Here is a 13957-nt window from a genome sequence, read left to right as displayed (position 1 = left end):
AAAAAAAAAACCCCAAAACTTGTAGGTATCCAAAACATATATATTGAATGAAGGGGACAATATACCTAGTAATTTCCTGAAGCTACTCTGATCGATCCCTGCTCCAGGCAGGAAGTCTTGCTTCCTTCAGTTAGTCTTCCCCTCCACTCCTACCCTAGTTCCCCCAACAATGAGCAAACTTCCACACCAGAATGTGGGAGTGACAACTCTGGTTATTTCCCAGAGTGTAGGAGTGACAGTTTTGATTGGTTATTTGCTGGGGACACCTATCAACTGATACAAATAGTTTGCTGGTTGACACAGGGTCTTTAAAAATGACATGGTACTCCTGTATCAATAGAGATGATCTTACCTTGAAATTCATTTTTAAATGAATAAATCATAATAGCTCTCATTTCTGAACATTTACTCTGTGCCAAGTGCATAATGATATCCACTGTTTATGGAGCATATGTGCCAAGCACTTAAAATATATCACTTCATTGAAGCCTTACAAAACCAAAGACAGGTGCTATTATTGTCTTCATATTATAGCTAAGAGCTTGGATAAGTTAAGTCGTTTGCCCAGGGTCACAAAAGTAGTACATGATCAAGAAAGACCATCTCTCTCTCTTGCTGTCAGACTTCCAAATCTATGATCCATCTTCTGCTCTTTGCTCTGAAATCTGCTTTGAGGAAGAGGTCTACTCATCCCCAGTGGATATGATGAACAGAGGACATGAGGGAGGGACCAGGTAAGGAAAGGAAGAGAAGGCAGATTCCTACTTGGGCAGGAACTGTAATCTCCCCTTCATGAAAAAAAGGAAAGCTTCAGATCAGTTGAGGGACTCATTCCAATGGGCCAGGGTGGTAGGAGAAGTTTATGTTTTATTTATTTTTTTTAAGATTATTTGTGTGTGTGTGTGTTTATACCATTTTAAAAGTCTGTATTGAATTTGTTACAATATTGTTTCTGTTTAGTGTTTTGGTGTTTTGGCCTCAAGAGATGTGGGATCTTAGGTGCCTGACTAGGGATTGAACTTGCACCCCCTGCCTTGGAAGGTGAAGTTTTAACCACTGGACTACCAGAGAAGTCCAAGGAGAAGTTCAAAGGTACAGATCCAGTCTTTCTGAGGCTCTGCTGTCACTTTAGATTTGCCCAAACGTGAACCCTGTTGCCTTACTCCAGTATCAGATGCCTTAGGGACAACAGTGGGCCCAAGTCTTCTTGTGCTTCATCCATCCTTAACAGGAGCACCCTACAGCATTGTGGCTGGGTAAGCAACTCTGCTTAGCAAGTGAACAAGAAATAGTACAATTCTGACATGTCTTCTCCTAAAGTCTTCACTGTGTCTCAAGGAAAGTGGCTGTTTCCAAGCATGTCCCAGAACACACAGCCTCAGCAATGCTTTTGTTTATCAGAAAGGTGAGGTGTTTATCAGAAAAGTGAGGTGTTTATCAGGAGGTGAGGCACCAGTGTTAGTTATGTCTTTGACTTTGCAGTTATACTTGAAGCATTAAAATAAGGAAATTTTACATATCTTTTTCTCCTTCCCATCTTCCTACCCTCCAAACTTACTTCTTTCTTCCCGTACTTACTCCCATTCTTCCTTCCTTCCTTTTTTCCTTTTTTTTTTAAAAAGAAAACATCAAAAGTTTGATGTCATTTGAAGACTAACATTGAACTGTCTTGACCTATTGAAAAGAGTCATTATGAAATTATGGATTCAACTATGCATTGATGAAACTTTTGACGAATATTTTTGTTGAACATAATTCTAGTTGCATTGATTTCTTACCAGGTGTTTTGGCTTAGTGTCTAAGATAGAGTTCTGATGGTCTCTCAGAACTGCTCTAGAAAGTTTTGTTTTAGTCAGCTGGGTTGCTCTAATGGAATATCATAGATTGAGTGGCTTATAAACAACAAATATTTGTTCCTCACAGTTCCGGAGGCTGAGAAGTCCAGGGGTCTGGCTGATTCAGTATCTGATGAGGATCCACTTTCTGGTTCATAGACAGCTGTCTTTTCCTTGTGTTCTTACCTGGCAGAGCGGCAAGGGAGCTCACCTCGGTCTCTATTATAAGGGCACTAATCTCATTCATGAGGGTCCTACCCTCATGACCTAATCACCTCCCAAAGGCCTCACCTCCAAATACCATCACTTTGGGAAGTAAATTTTAAGGTATGAATTTCCAGAGAGACAAAAACTTTCAGTGTACGACAAGTTCCTTCTCAATGGTTTAACTTTTTACTGTTCCTGGTGGCTCAGACGGTAAAGAATCCACCTGCAATGCAGGAGACCAGGGTTCTACCCATGGGTTGGAAAGATGCCTGGAGAAGGGAATGGTTACCCACTCCAATATTCTTGCTTGGACAATATCATGGACAGAAGAGCTTGGCATACAATCCATTGGGTTGCAAAACAACTAACTTAACTGTTAAGAAAGTCCAATTTTCAGATTGAAAGTCTTACTCTACTGCTCAAATTCCAGAGGAAACTCAAACTGTGTAAGAGAAACAGCAGGAAAAGCAAGCCACCTGGATCTGTGAATCTCAAGCTATTTCTGCAGGCCCCATCCCCTACTCCATCCCCCAAGCCCAGATTTTTCACTACTACATCACCAAAAGTATAGGCAATCAGTCAGTGAGTTTTCTGTCTTATAGGCTTAATCTGGGAGCCTGAGACCACCTGACCTTTAATTAGCAGCTATCAAGGGAAATAAAAAGGGAAATAAATATTAATAATATCTATTTTATAAAACATTCAATTTTGTTCACATGAATACTAATCAAAGCCTGCATAAAATTGTAGCACATCATGTTTGAGGAAAAGATGTGAGTTATAATAGATCCTATTTCCATAATTCTAACATGCTGTAATTTCCATCTGATGAAATGTAGCTATGAAATTAAAAGTGCCATTTTATGTGTGAAAGTTCTAAACCTGGAGTAGAAGTGGAGGAAGATATTTTTTAGAGTTTTGAAAAAGACTATAGAAAAATGATGGAAATATGAAGTGTTCTCTTGAAATTTATTAACAATTTAGGAGAAATAGTAAGAAAAGCAGTCAATTGCTTTTGATTGCTATGAGGGGGATAAAAGTCTTTAAAAATGTTATATTCCCAGCCCCTAGAACAGGGTCTGGCAAATAGTAGAGCCTCCATATTTTTTTTTTTAATGAATTTTTGAGTGCAAATTGGGGAAGAAGGCAGGAGGAAAAGGCAGAGCAGTCTAAGAACCATATTTCGTGAGAACACCAGTTTTCAAGAGGGAGGTGGTGTGAGGATCTGAGTGGGTATGATAGTTGGACCACAAAGGCAAGGTGTCTGTAGTAGTTTCTCAGGCTGTCATCACAAAGTATCATAAACTAGATGACTTTAAGAAAACCCAGAAATTTATTGCCTCATAATTATGGAGCTTAGAAGTCTAAAATCGAGGTGTCAGCAGAGTTGTGCTACATTTAAAACCTAAACAGCCATCTTTCCAGGCCTCATTCTAGCTTTAGGATGTTTAGATAGGCTCACAGTTTTCTGGCTTTATCCTTCTTATATGCCACAGATCTAGAATTGCTCTTTATATTATGTGGCCTAATAATAAGTTTTTGTTTTGCAAGAATAGCACAAAGAACTTTTTTTCCTGAACCATCTGAAAGTGAGCTGCCGACATAATGCCCCATCACCTTTGATATTTGAGTACAATTTTCCTCTACACAAAGACATGAATCACAGCACAACCATAAAAATCAGAAAATTAACATTGACACCACTACCACCTAATCCTCAGACCCACCTAGTTCCACCAACAATCTCAATGGGGTCCTTCAAACAAAAGGATATGATTTATGCTTACATGCTACATTGAATTGTCATGTTTCTTCTGTCATCTTCAGTGCAAAAAAATTCCTAGTCTTTCCTTAACTTTCATGACCTTAATACTTTTAAACCGGGCTCACCGGCCACATCCAGCCTGGTCACTCAGTTTTAGAAAGAATATTTTACCGGAACCCAGTTACATACGTTCATTTACATATTGCCTAAGGCTGATTTGGGGCTACAACAGCAGAGCTGAGTAGTTGTGACAGAGACCATATGGCGGGCAAAACCTACAATATTTACTTCTAGGCCCTCTATGGAAAATCTTTTTTGACCCTTGTGTGAGACAGTACTAGAAGGGAAGAAAAAGAAATGAAAAGAATAAATATCAGAAAGGAAGAACACTAGTTTTAGTGTATTTTATTGCTTTCATGGAAACTCCTAAGGAGTCTATAGAATAACTGCTAGAACTAATAATTGAATGTAGCAAAGCTGCAGAATATAAGGTAGGTACAAAAAAACCCAGTCTTGCTACTCTATGTAAGCAACAATTGGTAGACAATATTTTTAATTTCATTAAAATATTGTCAGGAAACATGCTTAGAAATAAATTAAAATGTGCAATCCTTCTACATCAAAAAAGAGAAAAAAATGCTGAGAGAAATTAAAGACTTAAATGGAAGTGAAAAGTGCAAGTCGCTTAGTTGTGTCCTACTCTTTGCAACCCCATGGACTGGGGCTTGCCAGGCTTCTCTGTCCATGGAATTCTCCAGGCAAGAATGCTGGAGCAGTAGCCATTCCCTTCTCTAGAGGATCTTCCCAAACCAGGGACTGAACGCAGGTCTCCTGCACTGCAGGCAGATGGCTTTACCATCTGAGCCACCAGGGAAGCCCAAAGACCTAAAGAAAAAGAGAGAAGTACTATATTCATATACTTAAGACTCAAGATTGATGAGATGTTAATACTAACCAAACTGACTATAGATTCAATGCTATCCCACTGAAAGTTCCAGCAGTATACTTTTAGAAATCAACAAGCCTATTCTAAAACTTATCTGAAAATTCAAAGAATCTAGAGTAGTCAAAATTATTTTGAAAGAGAAAAACCAAGTTAAGTGACTCATACATATGACTTCAAGATTATGATTTCAAGATTGTGACCAGCATTCAAATAGCTCCCAATCATCCCTGCTTGCTGATATTATCCTTGGGTGGTCCCTTCCCAGGTGATAACAGGTTGGTCTGTGTGGCCAAGAGTCTATGACAGAGTGATGATATGTTGGTTCCCAGATTAAGTTATGAAAGATATTGTGATCTCTCTCTCTTTCATTTCCTTCCCTCTCTTATTCTCTCTTTGACCACTTGTTCTGAGAGAAACCAGTCGGTCCTGAACAGTCCTATGGACAGCCCCACATGGTGAGGAACTGAAGCTCATGGCCACCAGCCAGCAAGAACCTGAGGCCTCTGTCAGCAGCCGCATTAGTGAACTTGGAAATAAACTCTGCAGGCCCTGCTCAGTCTTCCTATGACTGCAGTCCTGGCCAATAGTTTGACTACAAGCTCATGAGAGATTCTGAGATGGAACTACTCAGTTTAGGTGCTCTCACATTCCCAACTGTCAGAAATGGTGTGAAATAATTATTGTCTGTTGCTTTATGCTGCTAATTGTTGTAATGAGATAATTGTTATACAGCAATAGAAGACAAATGCAAAGACTTACATTTAACTTATAGTAATCGAGACAGTGTGGTATTGACATAAGGATTGAAAATAGCTCAATGGAACACAATAGAATTCAGAAATAGACCCACACATAAAGTCAATGGATTTTTGACCAAGGGACCAATATAATTCAAAGAGGGCAGTCTCTCCAAAGAATGGTGTTAGTAGACTCTTTGACATACCAACCACCAAAAATAATTCAAGGTAGGATACAGAGAATACCTTGGGGTGGGCAAAGATTTCTTAGACAGGCTGATGAATAAATAAAGATGTGGGATATACATATGAATATATTATTTGGCAATGAGAAAGAAGAAAATTCTGTCATTTTGATGATACGAGTGGATCCTGAAGACATAATGTTAAATGAAATAAGTCAGACAGAAAAAGACAAACATCATACAATATCACTTATGTGTGAAATTTTAAAAAGCCAAATTTATAGGAGCAGAGAGTAGATTAGTGGTTACCAAGAACTGGGGCTGGAAGAAATGGGGAGATCCTGGTCAAAGGGTACAAACTCCCATCTATAAGATGAGTAAGTTCTATGGATCTAATGTACATCGGGGGGACTATAGTTAACTGTGTGTGTGTATTTTCCTCCACATCTTAGCTCACCTACCAGGGATTGAACCCAGGTCCTCAGCAGTAAGAGCACAGAGTTTTAACCACTGGACCACTGGGGAATTTCCAACAATGTTTTATTATATGCTGGAAAGTTGCTAAAAGAGTAGATCTCAAATATTCTTTCCACAGAAAAGAAATGGTAATTATGTGAGGTGATGGAGGTGTTAACTAACTCTATTGTGGTAAACACTTCAAAATATATGTGTATAAAATCATCACATTATTTATCTTAAACTTACACAATATGAGGTCAATTATATCTCAATAAAACTAAGGGGAAAACCACATATGTCCACAAAGACTTGTACAAGAATGTTTATAACAACTTTGTCATAAATGGTAAAAACCTGGTAACAAGCTAAATGTCCCTAAACAATTGAAGGGTAAACACATTATCCTATATTTATACAAAGAAATACTACTCAGCAGTGCAAAGAAGCATATTAATGATACATACAACAAAAGTGAATGGATTTCAAAAACAGTATGCTGCATCAAAGAAAGCTAGACACAAAAGAGTACATACCTGATAATGCCATTTATATAAAGATCTACAGGTAAAACTAAGCTGCAGTGATGGAAATCAGAACAGCAAGGGGCTCTCGATGAGAGGTAACTGATGGAAGGGAACTGGAGAAAACTTCCTGGGGGATAAAAATGTTCTGTATGTTAATCCGGGTGCATGTATTTGTCAAAAAACTCACTCAGCTGTATACTTAGAATCTGAGCATTTTATTACATGTAAATAACCGTGCAAGAAGATGAATTTGAATGCTTTGACAGGGCAGGCACTTTATAGATCCTGGCTATTTATAGCACTGCAAACATACTAGTTGGTTTACATCAGTCCTGAGAGAGACCTAGAAAATGGGAGGAGTGTCGAATTGAGTCTTAAGAAGGAAAGGAGAGAATGGAGAAGGGAGCCATTCAAATGGAAAATAAACACAAACCAAAGAGGTTGAATATTCACTTGGCCTTGGGTCTTACATTGCCTTGGACTATTTTCCCCTTTTCTCTTTAAGATGAGATTTCAAACTCTTCAAGGGTGGTGATGCGTCTTATAAGACTTTGCATTTCTTATAACTCTAGCACTATTTTCTGAAGAGAGATAGAATTTGGTAATACCATAGAAAGAGAGAGAGGCAGCGAGCTGTGATTTCAAATACTTTTCAGTGAGTTTTTGCGTGTGTTTCCTGGAATGGTTGACTAACAAATTACATGAGAACCAGGACTGTTCTGTGTTTCCCAGTCGGGCTTGGTGTCTGGCACATGGAATAATGTATTTTCATTGATTAACTGAAGTGTACACTAGAGAGAAAAGTAAATGAGCTTCTCTCAAAGGCCTATTGTCTCTCCTCCCTCACCATCCCCCACAATCTCTCAGCAGTGGAAATCTTTAAGTATGCTTTTTGTTGTTTTACAGCCGTTTGCATTTAAACTGGGCGTATCTCTATCCCATTTTATTAGCTATTTCTCATACCAGCCCTGTGAGGTTAGCGCTGTTATCTGCATGTTACAGGCAAGGGCACTGGGAGGTGAAGCCATTTGCCCAGGTCAGGATCCACAATGAGCTGCTGGGAGGGGTGGGATGTGAGTGCACTGGTTCCCTCTCCAGCCAGCTTTGCTGGTCCAAAGAGTGTGTGGCTTCCAACAAGATAATAAATGTGGATTTTCTATACCAGACTTTGAAAACCATTTTAAAGACATTTATTCCAAGAAGAAAGAGATAGGATTGTAATTCTTTGGCCTGATTCCTTTTCCTGAGAATTTTTTAGCTACTGCCTGGCTGCCTGGGCTTCCCTGATGGCTCAGAGGTAAGAATCTGCCTGCAATGCAGGAGGCACAGGTGATGTGGGTTCGATCCTTAGGTGGGGAAGATCCCCTGGAGGAGGAAATGGCAACCCCCTCCAGTATTCTTGCAGGGAAACGCCATGGACAGGGTAGTCTGGAGAGCTATAGTCCATGGGGTCTCAAAGAATCAGACATGAATGAGCAACTAAGCACGCACACGAGGGCTGCCTAGGTTCAAGTTCTTTGAAATGACTCATTCTATCTAGAGATTCAGCACCTTTAGTTCCTACTCTAAACTGTTTATTTAACTTATATACAGAGTACATCATCAAAACGCTGGGTTGGATGAAGCACAAACTGGAATCAAGATTGCCAGGAGAAATATCAATAACCTCAGATATGCAGATGACACCACCCTTATGGCAGAAAGTGAAGAGGAACTCAAAAGCCTCTTGATGAAAGTGAAAGTGGAGAGTGAAAAGGTTGGCTTAAAGCTCAACATTCAGAAAACGAAGATCAGGGCATCCGGTCCCATCACTTCATGGGAAATAGATGGGGAAACAGTGGAAACGGTGTCAGACTTTATTTTTCTGGGCTCCAAAGTCACTGCAGATGGTGACTGCAGCTATGAAATTAAAAGACGCTTACTCCTTGGAAGGAAAGTTATGTCCAACCTAGATAGCATATTGAAAAGCAGAGACATTACTTTGCCAACAAAGGTTCGTCTAGTCAAGGCTATGGTTTTTCCAGTGGTCATGTATGGATGTGAGAGTTGGACTGTGAAGAAAGCTGAGCACCGAAGAATGGATGCTTTTGAACTGTGGTGTTGGAGAAAACTCTTGAGAGTCCCTTGGACTGCAAGGAGATCCAACCAGTCCATTCTGAAGGAGATCAACCTGGGTGTTCTTTGGAAGAACTGATGCTAAAGCTGAAACTCCAGTACTTTGGCCACCTCATGTGAACAGTCGACTCATTGGAAAAGACTCTGATGCTGGGAGGGATTGGGGGCAAGAGGAGAAGGGGACGACAGAGGATGAGATAGCTGGATGGCATCACAGACTCGATGGACGTGAGTCTGAGAGAATTCCGGGAGTTGGTGATGGACAGGGAGGCCTGGCGTGCTGCGATTCATGGGGTCACAAAGAGTCAGACACGACTGAGTGACTGATCTGATCTGATCTGATCTGATCTATGGCAGAAAGCGAAGAAGAACTAAAGAGCCTCTTGATGAAAGTGAAAGAGAGTGAAAAAGTTGGCTTAAAACTCAACACTCAGAAAACTAAGATCATGGCATCTGGTCCCATCACTTCATGGGAAATAGATGGGGAAACAATAGAAACAGTGACAGACTTTATTTTTGGGGTCTGCAAAATCACTGTGGATAGTGACTGCAGCCGTGAAATTAAAAGATGCTTGCTCCTTGGAAGAAAAGCTATGACCAACCTAGACAACATGTTAAAAAACAGAGACATTACTTTGCCAACAAAGGTCCATCTAGTCGACCTATGGTTTTTCCAGTAGTCCTGTATGGATGTGAGAGTTGGACTACAAAGAACGCTGAGCACCGAAGAATTAATGCTTTTGAACTATGGTGTTGAAGAAGACTCTTGAGAGTCCCTTGGACGGCAAGGAGATCCAACCAGTCTATCCTAAAGGAAATCAGTCCTGAATGTTCATTGGAAAGATTAATGCTGAAGCTGAAACTCCAATACTTTGGCCACCTGATGCCAAGAACTGACTCATTGGAAAAGACCTTGATGCTGGGAAAGATTGAAGGCGGGAGGAGAAGGGAAAGACAGAGAATGAGATGGCTGGATGGCATCACCGACTCAACAGACATGAATTTGAGTAAACTCCAGGAGCTGGCTATGGACAGGGAGCCCTGGCGTACTGCAGTCCACGAGGTCGCAAAGAGTCAGACATGACTGAGCGACTGAATGGAACTGAACTGAGTTCCTGCTCAGATCCTCCATCTCCAGAAGTCCCCCTCCCTTTAGCAACCTCCCAGTAGAGCCCACCCAGATAGTATAACCTTAAACAATATTTTAATTGGAGTAAATTTTATAAAGTTGGAAGGGAATTTAGGGCTTATTTAATCAGGAAATATTTAATGTGGTTTGTTCAGTTCAGTCAAGTCACTCAGTCGTGTCTGACTCTTTGCAACAACCTGTCCATCACCGACTCCTGGAACTTGCTCAAACTCATGTCCATCACATTGGTGATGCCATCCAGCCATCTCATCCTCTATCATCCCCTCTCCTCCTGCTTTCAATCTTTCCCAGAATCAGAGTCTTTTCCAGTGAGTGAGTTCTTAACATCAGGTGGCCAAAGAACTGGAGCTTCAGCTTCAGCATCAGTCCTTCCAGTGAATATTCAGGATTAATTTCCTTTGTGATTGACTGGTTTGATCTCCTTTCAATCCAAGGGACTCTCAAGAGTCTTCTCCAATACCACAGTCCAAAAGCATCAATTCTTTGGCACTTAGCTTTCTTTATGGTCCAAGTCTCACATCCATACATGACTACTGGAAAAACCATAGTTTTGATTAGACAGACCTTTGTTGGCAAAGTAACGTCTCTGCTTTTTAACATGCTGTCTAGGTTGGTCATAGCCTTTCTTCCAAGGAGCAAGCATCTTTTAATTTCATGGCTGCAGTCACCATCTGCAGTGATTTTGAAATAAAGTCTGACACTGTTTCCACTGTTTCCCCATCTATTTCCCATGAAGTGATGGGACCAGATGCCATGATCTTCGTTTTCTGAATGTTGAGTTTTAAGCCAACTTTTTCACTCTTCTCTTTCACTTTCATCAAGAGGCTCTTTAGTTCTTCTTCGCTTTCTGCCTAAGGGTGGTGTCATCTGCATATCAAACTTCCATAAATCTAAAACATATGTAAAATTGTGAATCAGGATCCGTATAACTTTTTTCCCCCTTAGAAGATCAATCTTTCAGATAATTCTCGTTAAAAGTGGTCATGTCCCGAATGGACAGGAAAATTGAAGCAAAGTGAGTTTAGAGAACCTGCCTTAATTTTACACAGCCAGACAACTCCATCCAGACTCTCAATTCTCCAGGAAGACAGCAGAACTGACTTCTCGTGCTTCCTGGAACATGCATTTCATTTGAAGAATTAACACCCACAGGCTCTTTGACTCAGATACTTAGTTCTAAGAAACTGGTTTACCCCATATGGCATCCTTCATTAAGATAAAACCACCAGTCTTTTCCTTCAGCTGCATAAATCGGCTCTCCTGGAGGACAGTCAGCAGAGGGATGCAGGATTTCTGTGTCCTTTTCCTGAACGGAAGATGGAACATCAGCATTTCCAGAATTCCCGGTTCTGATACCACGGCCCAAGATGATCAGCGATCCTATTATCTCGTCACCTGCTGACTCCCTTCAGACACTGGATTCAATTAAGACAAATGGTTTTCAATCTAGTTTCACTTTAGATTTCCCCCAGGGGAAATTTTTCAAAATCCCCCTGCCCATGGCCAGCCTGCACCCTAGACCAATTAAATCCAACCTTCCAAAGAAAGGACACAATATAGAGTATTTTTTAAAGATATGATGCGTAGCTAAAGTTGAAAACCACTAATAAAAGCAAGAGAAAAAAACCGTACTGCTTAGACTCCTATTATGTACCAGGGTTTTACGTACACTAGCCCTTTTTCTCCTTCCAACTCAGAGAGGCTCTATAACTTTTCTAAAAATCACAGCTGGAAAGTGGCAAAGCATAGCTTTAAATCCAGGTCCTTGTAATTCCTGGATTTAAAGCTATACTTTCATTGTAGGAACATATGGCTTCCTGAAAGCTATCTATAAAACACAGATTCAGTGATGATCAAAGGAGTCACCATCAAGCACCTGGTACATAGGAGATGGGCCTGAATAATCTCTATTACTCATTTCTCTGCCTATTCATTTATCTAGAACGTTCCTTCTGGCCATGCTATGACATGACACCAAGACTTTAGGTTAGGGAACTTTGGGTTAACCTCAGCGACTACACATTCATTACGCCTTCTTTATACATTAACCATCAGTTTCAGTTCAGTTGCTCAGTCGTGTCCGACTCTTTGCGACCCCATGAACCGCAGCACGCCAGGCCTCCCTGTCCATCACCAACTCCCGGAGTTCACTCAGACTCACGAACATCGAGTCTGTGATGCCATCCAGCCATCTCATCCTCTGTCATCCCCTTCTCCTCCTGCCCCCAATCCCTCCCAGCATCAGAGTCTTTTCCAATGAGTCAACTGTTCGCATGAGGTGGCCAAAGTACTGGAGTTTCAGCTTTAGCATCAGTTCTTCCAAAGAACACCCAGGTTGATCTCCTTTAGAATGGACTGTTTGGATCTCCTTGCAGTCCAAGGGACTCTCAAGAGTCTTCTCCAGCACCACAGTTTAAAAGCATCAATTCTTCGGCGCTCAGCCTTCTTCACAGTCCAACTCTCACATCCATACATGACCACAGGAAAAACCATAGCCTTGACTAGATGGACCTTTGTTGGCAAAGTAACGTCTCTGCTTTTGAATATGCTATCTAGGTTGGTCATAACTTTCCTTCCAAGGAGTAAGCATCTTTTAATTTCATGGCTGCAGTCACCATCTGCAGTGATTTTGGAGCCCCCAAAAATAAAGTCTGACACTGTTTCCACTGTTTCCCCATCTATTTCCCATGAAATGATGGGACCAGATGCCATGATCTTCATTTTCTGAATGTTGAGCTTTAAGCCAACTTTTTCACCCTCCTCTTTCACTTTCATCAAGAGGCTTTTTAGTTCCTCTTCACTTTCTGCCATAAGGGTGGTGTCATCTGCATATCTGAGGTTATTGATATTTCTCCCGGCAATCTTGATTCCAGCTTGTGCTTCTTCCAGGCCAGCATTTCTCATGATGTACTCTGCATAGAAGTTAAATAAGCAGGGTGACAGTATACAGCCTTGATGTACTCCTTTTCCTATTTGGAACCAGTCTGTTGTTCCATGTCCAGTTCTAACTGTTGCTTCCTGACCTGCATATAGGTTTCTCAAGAGGCAGGTCAGGTGGGCTAGTATGCCCATTGGGATCCACATAGTCAAAGGCTTTGGCATGGTCAATAAAGCAGAAATAGATGTTTTTCTGGAACTCTCTTGCTTTTTCGATGATCCAGCGGATGTTGGCAATTTGATCTCTGGTTCCTCTGCCTTTTCTAAAACCAGCTTGAACATCAGGAAGTTCACGGTTCATGTATTGCTGAAGCCTGGCTTGGAGAATTTTGAGCATTACTTTACTAGTGTGTGAGATGAGTGCAATTGTGCAGTAGTTTGAGCATTCTTTGGCATTGCCTTTCTTTGGGATTGGAATGAAAACTGACCGTTTCCAGTCCTATGGCCACTGCTGAGTTTTCCAAAATTGCTGGCATATTGAGTGCGGCACTTTCACAGCATCATCTTTCAGGATTTGAAATAGCTCAACTGGAATTCCATCACCTCCACTAACTTTGTTCGTAGTGATGCTTTCTAAGGCCCACTTGACTTCCCATTCCAGGATGTCTGGCTCTAGGTCAGTGATCACACCATCGTGATTATCTGGGTTGTGAAGTTCTTTTTTGTACAGTTCTTCTGTGTATTCTTGCCATCTCTTCTTAATATCTTCTGCTTCTGTTAGGTCCATACCATTTCTGTCCTTTATCAAGCCCATCTTTGCATGAAATGTTCCCTTGGTATCTCTAATTTTCTTGAAAGATCTCTAGTCTTTCCCATTCTGTTGTTTTCCTCTATTTCTTTGCATTGATTGCTGAGGAAGGCTTTCTTATCTCTTCTTGCTATTCTTTGGAACTCTGCATTCAGATGTTTGTATCTTTCCTTTTCTCCTTTGCTTTTCGCTTCTCTTATTTTCACAGCTATTTGTAAGGCCTCCCCAGACAGCCATTTTGCTTTTTTGCGTTTCTTTTCCATGGAGATAGTCTTGATCCCTGTCTCCTGTACAATGTCACGAACCTCAGTCCACAGTTCATCAGGCACTCTATCAGATCTAGCCCCTT

The 13957-nt window shown here is 40.9% G+C and overlaps 2 long non-coding RNA genes across 3 annotated transcripts in view; one reads left to right on the top strand and one right to left on the bottom strand.

The window, feature by feature from the left end:
• LOC113894208 overlaps positions 1 to 13957 on the top strand; it is a 234109-nt gene that overhangs the window by 128957 nt on the left and 91195 nt on the right. The gene's annotated exons all lie outside the window — the stretch shown is intronic.
• LOC113894209 overlaps positions 1 to 13957 on the bottom strand; it is a 34522-nt gene that overhangs the window by 7356 nt on the left and 13209 nt on the right. The window contains exon 1 of one of the 2 annotated variants that reach the window (XR_003511516.1): positions 1922 to 2292. The exons of the other annotated variant lie outside the window; for it this stretch is intronic. This is a non-coding gene — a long non-coding RNA (uncharacterized LOC113894209). Of the gene's footprint in view, positions 1 to 1921; positions 2293 to 13957 lie in introns of those variants that run through there. 2 annotated transcript variants of the gene reach the window in all.

Source organism: Bos indicus x Bos taurus, chromosome 6 (assembly GCF_003369695.1).
Source record: "Bos indicus x Bos taurus breed Angus x Brahman F1 hybrid chromosome 6, Bos_hybrid_MaternalHap_v2.0, whole genome shotgun sequence".
Lineage (NCBI taxonomy): Eukaryota > Metazoa > Chordata > Mammalia > Artiodactyla > Bovidae > Bos > Bos indicus x Bos taurus.
Note: the sequence above shows the minus strand (reverse complement) of the source record. Positions and strands in the feature narration are given on the sequence as shown.